This window comes from Pteronotus mesoamericanus, unplaced genomic scaffold, assembly GCF_021234165.1.
Source record: "Pteronotus mesoamericanus isolate MK-2021 breed Mesoamerican mustached bat unplaced genomic scaffold, CSHL_Meso_final scaffold_85, whole genome shotgun sequence".
Taxonomy (NCBI): Eukaryota; Metazoa; Chordata; class Mammalia; order Chiroptera; family Mormoopidae; genus Pteronotus; species Pteronotus mesoamericanus.
This window is the reverse complement of record NW_026555329.1, coordinates 27,410,723-27,429,577: the sequence shown is the minus strand read 5'-3', so window position 1 is coordinate 27,429,577 and position 18,855 is coordinate 27,410,723. Positions and strand designations below refer to the sequence as shown.

The window sequence follows — 18,855 nt, the reverse complement described above, 5'->3', positions numbered from 1 at the left end:
TGTTCTCCTTCAGATATATATACACACACACACACACACACACACACACACACACACACACACACACGTGTGTGTGTATGTAAATATATAGATAGAAAATTATGCAATGTTAATAAAAGTTACACTTTTATAAATGTACTCTTTCTATAATGAGTAGCTATGTTAGGTAGCAGCTCAGAATGAGTGGCCAGAGGGGAAATAAAGGCAGGGCCTTCAATTGCAATCTAACAAAGAACTTAATGCAGGAGGCTAGAAACAAAAGGAAGCCATGTCTCACCATTAACTCAGCCATCCTGAGCCCGGTTTGATAAGATTGCCGGGTGTCCCAAACATCAGGAGCAACATAGCACAAGAGGAGGAGAGTCCTTGACACTGAGCTGAGAAAAGGGGCTTCTGCAACAATGTTACTAAGATTGCTGGGTGTTCTGAACATCATAGACCGGGAATTACACAGGAGGAAGAGAGGGACTGTGCTGGGACAGGGGGCCTATGTAACAATCTCACTAAGACCAAGAACCTTTGCTGAGAAAGAAAGCCTTTGTAGCTGGATATTATTCCTCAGGGGAAGAAGGAGGGGGAACCTAGAAGCCAGCTGAGGTATATAACCCCTGAACCCCAAGAGTCACCATATGAGATTAGCTAAGTACCCACCTGTAGCCTCGGCTCAAGTGTATAGAGCGAACTCACTAACGTACTAACAAATTTGCTAACAACTTCAACACGTGGGGCATTTAGACTAGCTGCATGCCTGCTTACAGCCTTGTGCTTGTGTGTGTTTTATACACTTGCTACCTCATTTCCACTGTACCTGTTTGTCTCTCTCTTGAATTATTCTCTTGTGAGTGAGCAGGAACGAAGGAAGGGGAGGGAGCCTTGTAACTCAAGTCTCTCTCCCCCGATCCATAGCAGCTAGGTAAAGACCGTTTCATGGGCAGGTTTATAGCTTTGGTGATTATAAGCAAAATGAAGCCTTTGGTTATGATTTAAAAAATGAATTTTTTCTTTCAGAAATAGTCATCACTATGTCACTAGTAGTTGTCACCTTATCCTGGTCTAAGTGTCAACAATTCCAGTTGAATACATTAAGATTTATTTTCTAAATCATCTGTTGACATCAGTGTAAACCAAAATTAATTTGAGGGAAATAAAAAATTAAGAGCATCTTTGAGAAAGAAGGAACTGCAGCAGGGGAGGCACATACTCGGGTAGCAACCTACACTGTTCCATGGAGACAAAGGAGAGGCAGTCTTTTATAGCAATAGCGTAAGTTCCCACCAGGTTATCACTTAGGTCAGTTTTATGTAAATGAGGTATCCAAATTGTTCTGATTATGCAGGGAAGGTCTTCATCCTTTGGTAGAAAAAGGAAACCAGGGCTTCCCTGCAGTGTTTGACCCAGACAGCATAAACAAGTAGGGCACAATGAAGGAAGCTGAGAGTTCAGTCTGAGGTCCTTCCTTGTATACAGAATATGTAAGAAGCCCCTGGCAGCAAATGTCCGCTAGGCGATTATTATTTACAAAATGCGAGCCCTTGGTTGACCATGACAAGTTCATCTCAGCAGATAAATTCTTTCTTGGGGATCACATCAAATGAATCTTTCTTGTTGGGGTCCACATCAATAAGAAGTAGGATTTTTGTCCTTCTAGGAGCAAAGAGACTTCAGTTATAATCTCAGCCTTGTGATTATCCAGATGCGTGCCTCTGAACACACTACAAGTAGTGTCTTATAGACACATATCATGAATTACTCAAGTGTGGGGCCATTCTTCTCCAGTCAGCACCCGTCTTAGAATATAGATGTTCTTTCATGTTCAAAGAAGGAAGTAAAGGAAAGTGGGAGGAAAGGAAGAACAGAGGGTGGTAACGAAGGAGAGGACAGAGAATTCACATTACTTCATCCTCCGTCGCCTTTGTAAATTAAAAAAAAAATTGGACTAAACATTCTCTCAGGTTTTTTCTTAATTCTGAAATATCATGAGTCTATGAGACAAACTAGATAAAAATTATTTTACTATTTATCATTTTTTAATTAGCAGTATTTCCAAATAGACATCCTGAGACTAACAATTTAGCAGGTTTAACTAATGATTATTTCCAAGGCTGGAATTAAACAAAATAAACAAAGAAGGAAACAAACAAAGACCCTTACTAGTTCTGTTAAAGTTTTAACAAAGCACACCATATTGGAGAAATTCCAAAATTCTGTTGGAATTCTGTTTGAGATGTATAAATTCAATATATTTAGACCATACAATTAAACTTTAGGAATATTATTTTCTGAACACTAACAGGCTGTCTGCTGCTTTCATAGTGTATTTTTTGTTCTTAACATTCTTTTGAACGAGGATAACCTGAAATCTAAATGAATTGACAGTAAGGTAGAAAAACAGAGTACTTGGGATATTTTCATAGCTTATTAATTTAATGGTACAGAAGGCTGTAAAAAGCTCATCCTAGCATGGTAACATCTTTTCATTAAATAATTACTGCTCTCTATGAGGCTTATCTTAATGCCTTTGATTGAGAGAGGAAAAATCAGTCTAAGACGTCCTGATTCTAACTAAAACTGAAAAAGAAGAGCTAAAGTAAAATATTTTTCTTGTGCTACATATGACTCAGGATCTTATTTTCAACACTCACAACTCTATTTTGATTTTATTTTTTTCATTTGCAATTACAAATCAGCAAAGATTGATTGTTTTCATAGGTGTCAAGGAGAATGAATTCAAGATGTGGACATATGTCTCTACCTCAAGTACCTGAAAGTGTGTCAGGGAGGTGGATATAGATAGATAGATACAGAGGTAGTGTATCCATGTAAAATATTTGTAAGTTAAAGTGATTTCTTATAAAATGTGAATGTAACAGTGAAAATAAATTACTGAACTTATTTATGTTTTCTGAATGTTATCCTGATGAAGGTCAGATCTGAATTAACTTTTGAAAAATGGACAAGATACTACGTTTTTTTTTTAAGTAAAGAACTCTATTTGGGATGAACGGTGGGAGCAACACAAATATTAAACATATATGACAATGAAAAATAAGGATTCAATATTTTATTTCACAAATATTTAGTTAAGATTGTCACTGGATTCTACCTGATATCTGCCTGAAAGTTGCTATTGATTCCTACTCTCCATCCTCTGTATCTAAAGATTATTTTTGTAACATGAAATATTCAACTTCCTTTAACAGGAAAAAATTAATGAGGTGTTCTATATCCTGTGATATAAGTCTTACCTCAGACTTTGTATGTGGGAAGATACTGCTTGTTTAATTGTGAATTCTGGAAACAATGTATATTCCTCTCAAAAAGTATAACATCAACAAGAAAGTTTAAAGGTAAACATCTAGGTTCTGAGAGGATACAGTTCTGAGGTTAAGTGCAAAGCTCCCGTAATAATAATAATAATGTTGGAAAAATATATTTAGACAAAATCATGAAATACACACAAAAATAGTAAAAATCTGATATAAAAGCCTTGTATTGCTTCGGTACCCTTATATTCAATTTTCATTACCATTGTGTTAGTCCAGCCATTATCACATCTGTGAAGAATCTCTTAATTGGTCTCCTTGAAAATTATTCCTAGGTTTGTGTTCCTAAAACTTTTATTGGTTCCCAGTTGCCTATGGAATATGATCCAGTCTACCCTTGGCATTTTAAGGCTTTCACAACCAGTACAACATACTTAATGTGCACTGGTGAGGAGAAAGCACATACTTAGTGTTTATTTATTAATAACAATGGTACCACGCACTGAGAGAAATTCATTATTTACATTTTCTCATTTAATAATCACATACACTTTGTGCGCAAAGCTGTCGTTCTCGCCCCTTCACTGCATGAGTACACCAAAGCTGATAGAGTTAGATAACTTACGAAATTTTCCCGCATAATACATTCTGACTTCAAAGGGCATTCCATTTCCACCACAGTAGAGTGTAAGCACTTGTGTGTACAAGAAATCATAACCATGTGACAAGATCGTAATAATGAAGGATATGCAACTTTGGCATGTGGCTTATTTTGGCTGGAGAAATATCTCTATTTCTTGAGTCCCTCTGTAAGCTCAAGAAAAATTCTTATCTCTCCCTTAAAAAATTTAAATTGGGGGGCCTTGCCCATAATGAGTTATTACCAGAAAGCACTTTTACAGCCTATCTATATGGCTGGGCAAACTTGTAATTACTGAACATCAGCTCCTCTTACCACCCTGTGAATTGCCCTCTTCCCTTATGAAACCCCAGGCTCTGACCTAATTTCTTGGCTCGGAATGCCTTATATAGCTAATTTTAACTTTCTGTCTCTGAATCTCTCATGTATGTGGGGTTCCCATATACATGTATGTAATTAAATTGGGTTATTTTCTCTGGTTACTCTGTCTCATATTGATTTAATTATTAGATCAGCCAAAAGAACCTAAGAAGGGGAGAATAAAATTTCTTCCTTCCCCTCAAAAAGACCTTAAACTGCTTGTTAAATGGATGATAGATAGTCTCGGACTACTGGAAAAAAACACTGGCAGAGCGATCAAAACCAGGAGAGATGTCAGGATTAAGGATTTCTGTGCCTTTCCCATTTAAATAAGAACTGAAATAAGGAGAGCGAATGGGTCAGTGAGGAAAGTCTGTAGAGGAAAAGGAACAGGACGGTGGGCAAGGTGCAATTAGTGGGAGGGAAAGACAGGAGAACGTGTGACGGCGAGACATGGGGTGGTCAGACACCGCCCAGGAATGACAGAGGCACAGAAATAAGAAGCTGCATGACTGGCCCGGCATGTTTGCACCTTCCCCACCTGCCTTCAGTCCCGGGCTGCAGACCTAGGACAAGATCTGTCTCCTTGGCCCAGATCATCGTATTTTAATGACCCTGTAACCACTTGGAAAACCCACTACTACTCTGGCTGGTCCCCGTTATGACAACTCAAAGTAATCATTTGAAAAAACTCCAGAGAAATAGTTAAAAGAGTAATATAAATCATCTCCTTTATTTAAAATACTGTCAAGAGAGAAGCCAGCACATTGATAAATATTTAGTCACTAAAGTAATAAAAAAAGATAGGAATTAAAATGAATTTATGAAAACAAAACTAACTAAAGTGACCCTTCCTTCTAGTCTTTAAAACTGTTTTTCTTCTATTGATTTGCTCTAACAAAATTATCCTTAAGAATTTTGCAACATGTTGAAGGTATATATATGTACATATATATAATGTATGCATTTTATCTTTGTATATAGAAAAGTAAATGAAACATTTGACACCAATTTACATCTACTTATTTGCAACCAGAAGAAAACAGTTAATATTCCTAGGATGAACACTGTAGTGATAGGATTTATGATTATGTAAAAAATATTATGAGTAAATCTTATGACTAATACCTTTCACTTTTTATGAAATAGAAACAGGATTCTTTAAATTGTTAATATAATTAGGTGTAAGATATATAATTAAGATATATATGCAATTTATTAATTATGATTAATACAAAGTATATTGATGAATATTCATATGCAAGGGAAATGATTATGGGAATAAACTAATCTAAAATAATACCAAGAAAGGCATTAGAAAAATATTATCCCCTTAAATAATTAGAACATTATTCAGTTTCACTTCCACTTGCTCAGAAGCTAAAATGACCTTTAAGTTCAATTATCTAGCATACTTGCTGCTTCTATTAGTTAATTATAGTCCGGAGGACTGCCAAGCAGATGAGGCAGCACGGGACAAAGATGCTCTTTGCATGTTCAATTGCTCACACCTAAAAGCAGCAGTTACTCATTTATCTCTGGGCTCTTCAGCTCTTCCTAAATTTCCTCCTTGCGAGATGAGGGCTTAGCTTCTTCCTTTAGCCAACTTGATTACACAACTTCTATACTACAGGCTTCCACTAGGTCCCCAGAAGTCCAAATTCAGGTATAAAGAATCCTGGCTCTCTTTGCAGCTAAAGAGTGCCAATAGGAAAAGTTCGGCACTGGTAAATCATCTAGGAAAAGTCTAGTTCATGGCTATGAGACTATACTACAGGAGAATGTTTCTGGGAATTTTTCCAGATCCTCAAGTGGTGAACAGTGAATGAGGTCACTCATTTCCCTGCATTTTCTTATAAAGGGGACTAAAATAGAGTATTCTGAAACTAAAGAATAGTCAGAGCCATTAAATGAGAGGTGCCAGGGACAATACCTGGTTAGGAGAGTTACGGGAACAAGATAGTGACTGAACAGTGGAAATCAGCTGCAGACATGAGGATTGAAATGACAGCAGTCCCATGCTGGAATGACAAAAAATATCTGTGCTTTGGGGAGAAAAATGGTGTAGGACCAGGGAGATGTTGAACAAATCCGTACTGCTTACTTGGGAATGGGGCACTCCAGCAAGTAAACATGCAATGTTACAAGCCCAAGAGTAGACAGCTAAAGAACAGTGGGACGCCAAGGAATATGGCAGGAAATTTAGATGTAGCACTTAAGAATTGTATTGCTTAATATTTAGCCTCTATGACTAGTTGCTTCTTCTGTGTTAACTAGCACTGAAGAGTTCCTTTACACTGATTCTCCCTCACATCCCTATGTCATGGCCTGTTACAGCGGTCTCCAAATTATGTCTCTTTAAAGACATTTGTGTGAAAAAGAAGGAGGTGGTTAACAGTCAATTCTAAAATGGCATTCTCTTATCCAAGAATATAATTGAGGGAAGTGACCAAAGGACAGTCCTTTGAATGATGTGAACAGAACTTGGCATATAAAAAACAAGGCCACAGAGCAGTGCATAGATAGCATGAGAATCTGATCTATGTGCAATATGCATAATCTGTGCATAAAGAAAAGATGATACTCACACAGGTGCTGTAATGTGCCATATAGCATTTGACTTTCCTGTACTAACCCATGTATTCCTCACAAGAACCCTATAGGGTTAGGATTTTCATGCCCCCCCAGTTACCTGATGGGAAACAGATGCAGAAAGGTCAAGTAGTTTGTCTTAATCATGCAGCTAAGAGATGACAGAGCCAGGATCTGAACCTGTGCTGTCTGTCTACTTTCCTAGTCTTAGCATTGCACCATGTTCCCTCCCATACTTTAAGGCTCAGTTTCAGGTTAAACTAATCAAAGACCCTGAGACTTTCAATTACCAAAGAGACCTCCTTATAGAGTATTGAGCAATGAGGACTAACACACAGGTGTTGTAATGATGTGGTAAAATAAACGGGACCTGAGAGAGAAGTCAGGGTTGGAGACAATATTCTAGGCATCATCTCCAGATAGATACAAGCAGAGTTATGGAAGAAGACATAATTAAAGAAAAGGCTATAGAGAGAAAAGACCAAGACTCTGAATACAACCTCTGTTTATTAGGTTTAATATCACAAAGAGACTGACTTGACGCATGATGATAATTAATTCTCTTATAATTGTCTGCTTCAGGATATCAAGCATGTTTTTCATGTCTTTCATCAGTGACTTTTATAGTGCCCAGCACATAACAGGTACTCTAATTATAATTACTTCTTAAATAAATAAAGGATGAAAAGGGAATTAGAGATAGAAAGCCATCAAAAGTAATATGAATATGTGTGAAATAACCTTTATGATGAAGGAATATATGTGTGAAAGAAACCTTGTGATAAATTATATATCCAAAGTGGTCACAAGAGGAAAAAACAGAGGAAATGGACTCTGAATGGATTAATTTCGATTAAAGCACTAGAGATTGCATATTTATTATGTCCAGGACTTGATCATATGCTATGAGTACATGGAGAAAGGTGTGGAAGTAACAACCATTTGGTCCTTACTCTTCAGAACCTCAGCCTTGTGATACTAGAAGAGAGGGTAATGGTTACTAGGCGCTGTAAAAGATATTAAGGACAGGTGGAAAGAATTTGTGTGAAAAGTACTTTTCAAAGCAAGATTTAGTGAAGATATGCGAGGCTGGCATGCGGAGTGGATACCATTCAAGGGCCAGGAAAGGTGGCAGAAAAGAAAGACAAAATTATTCCAATTGAAAGGAGAAATCAGCACAGCCAATGACGCCCCATGAGGAAAGACTGAAGAGATTGTTGGCCCGTGCGGTTGACACTGGTTTGTAATTTGTATTGATTTGAGGAATTTACAAGACTTTTTTCCCATCCTACCACATTATCTACTTAAAGAAAAACACTTTTCAATACTGCTTGTATACAATAAATAAAGGAAAAAGGGGAACCTCTAGCTTTATTTCTGATTAACAGAAATAACCAAGAGTTACAAATATATAAAAGGGATGATTGTTGGCTGTCGTGCAGATGATGGTTGTGTGACCGATAAACACCAGGAGAATGCAGATCTGAATGTAATTGTTATTTTTAATAAATCTCAAGTGAAAGCGCACAGGATATGAAATGACTACTCACTGTGCTCTAATAACATCTGAAATATGAACCAAAAGGATCATGTCCTAGAATATGAAAAAGACTTAAGTGACAGCAACAAAAAAAAAAAAAAAGAAGAAGGGTTCTAAACAATCATCTTCCAGAGACCGGGTAGGGTGGAGTGAGATATCAGTAGTTATCTTAGCCCAATCTTTCCGAAGGGTTTATTGAGTGCACATGTGTAAGCACAGCATTCCTTCTCTATGTAAGGTATTTCTGCCAAAAACTTGCCCTTTTTAAAACCTGAACAATGAACACTCTCTGCCAGACCTCATCACAGTGTAGTCTAAGACAACAATCCCCACGGCTCTGTGAAATGCAAAGCAAGCCAAAGAAAGGGAAATGTTATTCTCTCATCGGTGTATCCAGTAGAAATGGTTTTGAACAGCTACTTCACAGGTGATATAAATCTTAACTTCAAAAGTGGATAGGATAATCTTGATTTGTATTAACTTCCCATTTTAAAAATACAAATAAGTCATCTTACACTATTTTATCATGCAAACACTTCTGCAGAAAGAATAGTCTGGCAACTTAAGCTTCTACCAACCTGCTCAGAAGCAACTTATAACACACTAACTAGACTAGATATGAACTGAAAATATAAGATAGAAGCCAATGTTGCCAAAAGAGTGAATTTTGAATCAAAATATATATCAAGGGTAAAATTAATAAGTACCCAATTACACTACTAAGTAAAGAATTTTTCCTCTAATGTGGAAAGTTAAAACTCAAAACTGGTGAGACTTGAAATGAATATTTTCACTAACAAAGAGATTTTTAAAAATAACACTCTAGCTATAATTATGAATTCACTAGCCATCAATTACTTAAAAATATATTAATAGGAGACAAAACAGGAGTACTTAAAATTTTGACAAGAAGTAAAAAAAATGCAAAAGTCTTAATTGTACATATCTCTGTTATACAAGCTAGGTATACACTTTAAAAGTTTTTGGTCAGAATATTCTATTTTTTCATTCCTTTTTTTTATTAAGTTAAATAACTGTAGACACAATTTCTTTTTTAAAAGAAAGTTATTAAGTTCTTTTGTGCAACAAAAATGAAAATCCTGAATCTAAGATTCCAATGAAAGCCCAGAGCATATTAGTCGAATCGATTTGAGTCTTTTTCAGACATTTTCATTGTTTCAGAAAATTCACTGGGGCATCAACAACAACAACAAAAAAAGGCTTTTAGTCACACATTCTGGGATCAAGTTCCATAACTTTTGCCAAAAAAGTGCTTGAAATGTTTTATGCTATGACTCTATAAACTGAACACTGAAATAAAAAAAAAAAAGCATGCTTAAATTTCTTAACAACTGCCACAGTAAAACACAAATTCTGCAGAAACTGTAGTACTGTAGTTAAGTGCAAAGTACAGAATCAGATAATTGTTAAATAATTATAAACGTGAGGTAACAACAAAAAATAAGATATCAGCGTGTATAAGAGCTTAGATTAAAAAAGGTAAAATTACAAGACTTTTGGTCCAATTGTAAGAGGGTTTACTAAAAGAATAGAGCTCCATTTTTTTTAAATATGCAACAACTTGAAACAAGAAAGAAAAGGAATAACATGTGATTTATATATACTTAAGTACACATACGCACACAAAGGAGTATCTGTGTAAAATGAGGAAAAGCTTTTAGAAAACATAAAACAGGTAGAAAAGAAAAATGGCAGCCAAAAAAAATGGTATTTCCTGCCCATCATACTTTGGCTGTAACATGCTGCTTTTAGAAATTTGGGGGGAGGTAGAGGACTACCAGGTAAACTTAATTTTCAAAGTAACAATGACATATGAATGATACATATAATATTTGATAGGAAATACTCTTTAACATAGTTAATGTAGTAGATTCCTTGAGATTCAAAGAGGGAAAAAAAAGAATAAACAGTGATCGAGCCATTTTGGCAGGAATTTTGGAATGATAATCATCCTCTATACATGAAGACATCTGGTACTGATGACAGATCTTGTCAATATCAGTAAAACAGCAAAGAAAGAAGTAGAAAAAAGTTTGCCTTCTCTTTTAATATTTAAGATTGATTTATAGGACATGACTAATACATAGCTTCCTCTGCACGAGTACCTATAATAATGGTGATCTGGAAATTTTTAGCAATCAAAATAATACATTTTATTTAGAAAAGTAAGTAATTGCAAGAACAGTTCACTAAAATATGAGTTTATTATGATAAGATCTAATTACATTTAACATCAACAATACAAAAATGGCAAAATAGTAGTACTTGAACTAGGAGATATGAGGGGGGACTCAAAAGAAGTCAGAATTATCTTCTGGAGGTCAGGGCCCTTGTAGCACAGGTTTCCCCCACGAGGTTAGGGTTCTAGGAACCCGTCTGTATCAGCATACCAGCTGGCGCTGTTGTGAGAGGCTGTGTTCTGCTTCAGTGAATTATTTTTTTGAAGACTCTTTCAATGCCTTTGCCCATTTCACAATGGGTGATTTACAAGCGCACCTGCCCACACAGTGCTGACTGTTCAGCAATTTTTGACCAAAAATGGCACGACCCTCATGCCCCATCTTCTCTACTCACCTGAACTCACCCAAAGTGACTTTTTTTGTCTCTCTGGGTGAAAAAAGTCCTCAAAGGGAAATGTTTTGCTGATGCTGAAGAAGTCAAACAAAAAACAGCAGAAGCACTAACAGATATTAAAATCGACAAGTTCCAAAACTCTCTGAGCAGTGGAAAAACTGTCTCGATGGACGTGTTGCATCAAATGGAGAGTACTTTGAAGATGACTCAACTTTAAACATGTAAGAATAAATACACAATTTTTTATAAATAAATTCTGGGGTTATTTGGTCCCTCCTTGTAAAGTAAGCATTTAATTGAATGACATTAATCTTGTTGGCCAGAGAAATATTCACCTTTTATATCATTTTTCACCATGATTAATATAAATTAATCATGTTTTGAAACTTAATTTTTAAAAATACACTTTATTTTTCAGAACATTGAGAATACAGAGAGTTCCCCTATAACCCACACCTAGTTTCTCTTATTATTTTTACATCTTATATTAGTATGGACATTTGTTACTATTATAGAACCAATATTGATACATTTTAAACTATAGCACATGGTTTATTCTGATTTCTTTAGTGTTTAATATTCTTTTTCCTTTCATGTATCCCATCCAGGATGCCACATTACATTTAGTTGTGTTTCTTTGGCTTCCTCTTGCCTTTGATGGTAACTCAAGACTTTCCTTGGTTTGGATGATCTTGACAGGTTTGAGGAATAATGGTCAAGTATATTACAGATTTCCCTTTATTGGAAGTCATCTGATACTTTTCTCATAGCTATTGGGGTTAGGGGTTTTATGAGAAAGATTGCAGAAATAAAGTGTTGTTCTCATCCTCTCATATCAAGGGCACATATTACCAACCTGCTTTACCACTGCTGATGTTGACTTTGACCATCTGGCTGAAACTGTGCTTCATAGGCTCATTCACTGTAAAGTACTCTTTCCCCTCTTTCCATATTGTACTTTTGGAGGAAGTAACCATGCTCACCTCTCATATCAGAAGTAGAAAGTTATACTCCTCTTCCTTGAGGACAGAGTAGTTACATATTACTTTAGATTCTACTGCATGGGTGATTTGTCTCTTCTTCCCCATTTATTTATACTTTCATGGTTTCATATATATTTATTTTAAACTTTGGATCATAATAATACTATTTTTTTTTAAATTGTTCCAGCTTTGGTCAGGGAGTTCTGTCAATTAGTTCCTGTGTGTCTTTGACATTCCTCTACCATTGTGTGCATGTGGTGGTGGTGGGTGTGTGTGAGCATGTGTATGTTTTGAGGCCAAGTTTTTTGGCACTGCAAGACGATCCAGGCTCACTTTGTATAGTTCCTGCCCCAGTCCTAGAATCAGCCATTTCTCTAAAGATCCCTGGTTTGATATTAGAAACAGAGATCTAGGCACTAGATGTCACATATAAAATTCATTTTTAAAATAAATTTCATGTTTAAGAATTAATATACATCTTTATACATACTAGATTGATTAATAGAATTCTACTAACACTCCTCTATTTTATACTTATCTGTATTTTATAGGTTTCAGTGATTATCATGAACTATATCTGTAAAGAAAATCATTACTATAATAATAAAAGGGCTACAGAAAATACACATTCCATTCCAGTAAAAAAACTCAAATTAGTATCAACTTCTATTGACCCAGTATTTAGTAATATAAATAAACTAAGAATTCTGAGTATTCCAAATATTTATTTTTGAAATGACATGTTATGTCTCAAAATTGAAAGTATTCCTCCAAATAAGAATATTATTCATTTTCAACTTAGGACACACTTCTTACTTTCATAGAACAATTACCTCAGATATGAAGAGCAAATATTTATCTAAAAGCAACAACAACAAATACGAAAAGCCAAGAGTGCCTTCATTTCTCAAATATGGACTGGTCTTTATAATAAAGACAAAAATCAAAAAGGGAGAGTAAAAGCCTAACACTGAGATTATAGATCTCATCAAAGAAAACCAAATTATTCAAACATAATTTGAGATTATTACATCCTTAGGCATGGGTCCAATTCCTAATATGTGAAAAAAAGGCTTCTGTTGGCCTATTTAAGCCAATTAAGATGGTACCTATTTTTCTGGACATTGCTTTGAAGCAGCTCATACACACTGGTAATAAATGTACCTCAATTATTAGGTACAGCTTATATAGGCTCATTTCTAGAATAAATATGTCATGATAATCCTCACAAGCTGTTTAAGATATGCAAGATATTGGCTCAGTAAAAGACTTAGTAAAATAAATAATTAATATAGGAAAAATGAATTAAACATTTATCTGATGGTAAATTAATGTCACCTTCATACACCTATATCATTTTGTTTATTCCCTATGGAAGCAATAGTACTATATTTCTCTTAAGATGTTCAATAATTTAGACTTTTTGCCTATTTTATTGATTTCATTCTCAGTAGTAATAGTCCCACTTAGTGATGCTTAATTCTACTTAATTAGAAACGCATAGCAAATGTTTTCATTGTCTTGTTATCTGCTAGTAAACCTAACAGAACACACAATTAACCACCAATTTTAAAAACATAACAGGTTGCCTTGGCTGGCGTGGCTCAGTGGATTGAGTGCCGACCTGCAAACCAAAGGTTCGCTGGTTCAATTCCCAGTCAGAGCACATGCCTAGGTTGTGGGTCAGGTCCCCACTAGGGGTCACCTGAAAGGCAACCGCACACTAATGTTTCCCTCTCTTTCTCCCTCCCTTCCCCTCTCTCTAAAAACAAATAAATAAAATATTTAAAAATATGTATTTAAAAAAATAACAGGTTGAAGTTATGTTAAAAGCCCTACAGAAAAAAACAAGGGGCATAAAATATGTCCTAATTTCTGAAGTAGAGGACACCACATCTTTAAACGGATGACAGATTCAGAAAGATGCAGACATTCCTACAAACCTTTGGTCACTTAATTCTCAGTTTATTTTATACATTTCTATGGAAGGGTAATATGTGTTGCTTATTGTGCTTTGCAAAAGAATGAGCAAAGTATCTAAATTTACCAGTGGAAGATTAGCAAGTTAATTAATGATATCCTAATTCATGACTATTAGAAATTATTAAATATTATGAACATGGATATAAAGAATCAAGTATTGATATAGATTAAAAGTCAGCAAAATCATTTCAGATCTGAGTACGAATAGTAAACTTCATTATATATTTCAGCTTTTAGAAGCACTTAACTATCTGTTTTAATAATTTTTATGTATTCATGTTTAATAATTTAAGTGTAAATTACTTAAATTTCAAAATAATTTAAAGGTGTTGCATTGCCATTATTATTATTACTGTTTATTTTAATTGTATTTCTTTTTCCTTTCAGGGAATATGTTGTTGAGTGTTGAAATACTTATTACTTTACTTGGATAATCTATATACCTCCAAGTATTTATGGAAAGAATAATAGCTTTTCAAAATAGAGCTATGGTTACTCTTGTTTATGAGATAAATCATTTATTAATTGACAAGAATGCTTCCCAAGAAACATGTGTCTTCAAAGCTTTATAATTCCCACATGAAACAGTAAAATTTAGTCACATTTGTTTTTCCCAAGTAATGAAGCTAAAACAAATAATCTGAAAATATACTAATATTCATTAAACCAGTACCAACTGGAATGTATTCCCCTTGAAACTAAGAAGTTGATATTCTAACTGCTTCCAAAAAATGTGACAACCTAGTAACTTCATACAAGCAGTAAACAAATACCAGGCCACAGAAATACCTGCCAATTCCGGAAGACATCATCAGAGACACTTTAAGCCTAAGGTCTGTGATAAATCTTTTAATAGTTAACAAATGCCCATGCAATGGAATAAAAGTGCAGTGTGACAAATAAAAAATGGACACCATGAACTTCCTATCTTATTTTAATTACAACCCTAAACAATATATTTTCTAGATAGGAGAGAATTCAGAGTAACTTAGCTCAATGACAAGTTCAAACATACAGTTGATTTGTTAGCCTGTCATTGGAAAGACTACATATACTTCCTTTGCCTTTGTAAGTGTTTATATTTTAGACCTTCTTTGCCACCAAAAACAATTCCCACTCCCTACCTTACTGGCCCCTCCACACAAATAGATTAAAAATTCAATATATCTTTGTGCATTTTTCCCATGGAAAAATATAAAGCAAATTCATTAACTAAGAGGTACCTATAAAGGTAATTTTGCAAGAAGGCAAAAGATAAGTCACATGATTATTTCTGTTTTTTGCTTTTAGTTTCTTCTGTGTTGATTATAGCTTCCTGATAATTCCAAAACATTTTGCATTGCCAGACATTTTCCTTAACCTCCCTCTCAGAAAGGAAGGTAACAGAAGTCAGAGTATTACTCCTCCTAAGAGAATTGGCAACACACTCTTAACAAAGGTGAACCACTGGTGCTGAAATATAAAGTAAGGTTTTAGGTATTTAGGTGAGGAAGGCAATAAATAGACTAAAGAAAACTTCATTAATCTCAGGAAATTTTCCCAACATGAACACGGGGTTACTATTTAACAAAATACTGATTTTAAATATTATTAAACACTACAAACATTATTAAAGCCATTAATAATTCATATTAAGCTACAATAAGATCTGGGTCAATATAGATTATAAATACCATGTATATATGATTCTTGGCCTGCAGACTTGATTTGGCCTCTATATACATTCTCAACCAGGGAACCTATTTAATTCCATTACTTGGATGTTCTTCCCTTGTAAATTATAATATGCAGATACAAAGGCAAAGTCATCTTAGAAAGGCCCTCCTTTTAAGTGGGGTCATGGGAAAATGCCTGAAGTCCTTGGAAGGTGACCCATATCCAGATAAAACAGTTCAAGACTCAGCTCAGCCCCCTACTACCTTATATTTGGATGCATCAATTACCACCTTTACATCACATTATTCTTGTCTCTAAAATGAGAGTAACTGCTTTGTCTATTCCCTTAACCATCAACAACATTTTTAATAATTATGATTCAAGATTCAAAAAACCAAAACGGGACACCAACCATTTCTAACCCTGTGTCTGCATGTTTTTTTTGTTTGTTTTTGTTTTTTGTTTTGTTTTGTTTTTTGTTTTTTGGGTTTTTTTGAGAGAGAATAATGACATCTAGTGTAGTGTTGGTAGAAATAATAATCATGATAATGTACAAAGCACCTGAGATGCACTAAATGTTTAATAAATGTCCCTTTCTTTCTCCAATAATTTTCCATTCCATAATGGGCAAATTCCATTTGAAATGTTGCCAGTCCAGATCAGAGCTGTTTTATTGTCTCTCAGTTACCTCTTGACCCCATTCTTATCTCTTCCCACATCACCTTCCGGTATTTCCTGGTCTTTCTCTTCCAAGGGCCAAGGTCTTTTCCCATCTCCCTGACCTGGACCATCACTTTGTAGTCTGTCAGCGATGACTCCTCTGACCAGCTTCAGCTGCACCTCCGCTTCCAAGGCTGGACAGAGTTAAAGCAACTCCCGCCTGGGGCTGCTCTCTTCCAAATCCGACTCTTCCTACTCATCCTCCTTGTTGTCTGGCCTCGGAGCAGCGGGAGAAGCGAGGCATCACTGGAGTGATGACATGTGGCTCTCTCCCTTCCCCACCCTTCACATTTTTCTTTCCACGTGCAGAACCCGGAAGGCTCTGACCGCTCTTGCCCTGGCGGTTGCCAGGGTTACAGAATAGCAGCACCAGACCCAGGAGGGTCCCATGCCCTCTGCCACACACCACCCCCCACCCCGCGATTCACACACACACACACACACACACACACACACACACACACACACACACACTCAGGAGGAGAACCCTTTCCTGCTAAACTGGCGACTTTAAATCCCTCCCCTCTTCCCGCCCTCTTCTTTTGCTTTTGCAAACAGCACTGAGTAGCTATGGAAGAATGAGAGGGGTTTGGTGGAGAAATAGAAGTCCTCATAGGGGCACTTGCTTTTAGTTACAGCTTCCCTCGGGTCTAAATGGGGGAAAGTTCGCCCATTTAACTCCGATCTCTGTGAATCCGGGACTTCGGCGACCCCAGCTGCTGGGCGTGCAGTTCCCTATCCAGTCCCCTCGATCCTATTCTGCCGGCGGGAGCGTGGCGTCTCCTCCTGTCAAGTGCCCTCTGCGCGCTGGGACCAAAGCTGAGTAATTCAACACACGAGGTTGAAAATAAGTAAAGAATGAAGGGGAATTGTTCTGTGTTGAAAACGGCTCCGGCGCTGCCAGAGCAGCGAAACACGTCAACTTGGGGCGGGTCAGTAGGGGGCCGGGAGGGAACACCCAGAGAAGGGGATAATTCACTGGTTTACATTCCCAGCCGGAGTCAAATCCGGGTCTTTCAGGAGCGAGCCCAGCCGAGGGCTGCCCAGGGCTGACCCGCTCCAGCAAAAAGTGCGTTTGCAAGCACCCGCATTTCCTAGGCAGCCCGTTTTGGGGCTGGGCTCTCATTCCAACTGTCCCCTGTGGGTCCAGAAGGATGCAAGTTTCTATCCGACGGAGAGCTGCGATTCCTTTGCAAGGAAAAAGGCGTCGTCCATCACTCCCCAAAATCACCATAACAAAAACAGTCACCACGGTCTCGCCCTCCCTTCCCCCAGCCCATTGGGAAAAGGAGCGAGCGAGGGTGCAGATGACCCTAGTCAAGTCCTCCCCAGCCTGTCCCCTACCAACGCGTCTCCAAAGAACCTGCAGCCAGCGGAAGCACCGGGCACGTTCAAACGCGCTCCCCGCCGCCTTGGCCAGGGAGGGGGCGACAAAACCAGGAAGAAGGCAAGAAGTTTTTGGGCGCGTCTCGGGAGGAAAACTTTAAGCGGTGCTGGCCGCCGGAGGAGGCTCTGGGAAGGAGGCTCCGGCAGCGACGAGGTGGCACTCGCCCCGCCGCCACGCTGTCCCCAGCTCGGCGCGCAAAGGCGGTCTGCTCCACAGTGCACCGACTCGCCGTCTGTTCTCCCGCGCGCCAATTCCCTGTCTGCTCCGAGGGCTTTTTCTGTCCCAGGACAGTTCCCCATCTCCCGGCCCCTTCGCATCCTCACTTTGGATCCACAGCCACCCTCAAATACAGTCACCCCTGCTTAACACCGTGGTCCCTAGCGTGCCCTCCCACTGGAGTAGCAGGTGACCCCAAACCAGCCTTACCTGCCGCGAACTCTTCTCGCCCTCTCTCTTTGCCCGCTGTTCTTTCAGGGAGAAAGGGAGGGGATGCAGGCTGAGGGCGTGTGAGACGGCGACCCGGGGCCCCGGCGCGAGCTCCTCGGAGCGGCGGAGCCGCCGGCGGCCCTGGCGGAGCGCGGAGGCTGCGGCCGCAGAAGCCAGGCCGGGAGGCAGGGGGCGCTGCTGGCTCCCGAGCACCGGACTGTGACCGGCGGAGAGCCAGGCACCAGCTGGAGCTTTAGGGAGGCGAGGGTGGCGAGGAAAGGCACGTTCCGAGCGGGAGGACGGCTTTTAAGTTTGTGGTGTGACCGCAGCAGCTGTCCTGGGAGAGACTCAGTCATTCTAAAAAGGGGATGCTCAAAACGACGGGGATTACCTCTCCCCTTCCGATCTCCTCCCCCTGCCCTCGGCCCCCCCTCCCTCTGCGCACGCCAGTATTCCCCAGAGGCAGAAGTCCATCCCTGCCCGCGCGCAGGCTGTCAGCAGCGTGAATTAAATGTAGCTTCGGTCGCGCTGAGATATGTTTTTCTGGACAGGGCACTCTGTAAAGCAACCTCTGAAGTCAGGGCTCGCGCTCAGAGGTGACTTGGGACCCGTTTATTCTAAACTGTAAAGTCTCTAAGGACCTCCTGCGGAAGAAACAGAACAAAGATTGTCCTGAAAATTCTGAGCCTCAAAAATAGTACCTGAGTTCC

General features: G+C 38.2%; 1 protein-coding gene across 2 annotated transcripts in view; it reads right to left on the bottom strand.

Annotated features, from left to right (window-relative positions):
* Window positions 1-18,279, bottom strand: part of SEMA3D (semaphorin 3D) — a 196,191-nt gene extending 177,912 nt beyond the window's left edge. For both annotated transcript variants that reach the window (XM_054564632.1, XM_054564633.1), the window contains exon 1: window positions 18,146-18,279. The gene's annotated coding sequence lies outside the window, so the exon portion shown is untranslated. The remainder of the gene's footprint in view (window positions 1-18,145) is intronic.
* Between the last annotated feature and the right edge of the window lie 576 nt (window positions 18,280-18,855).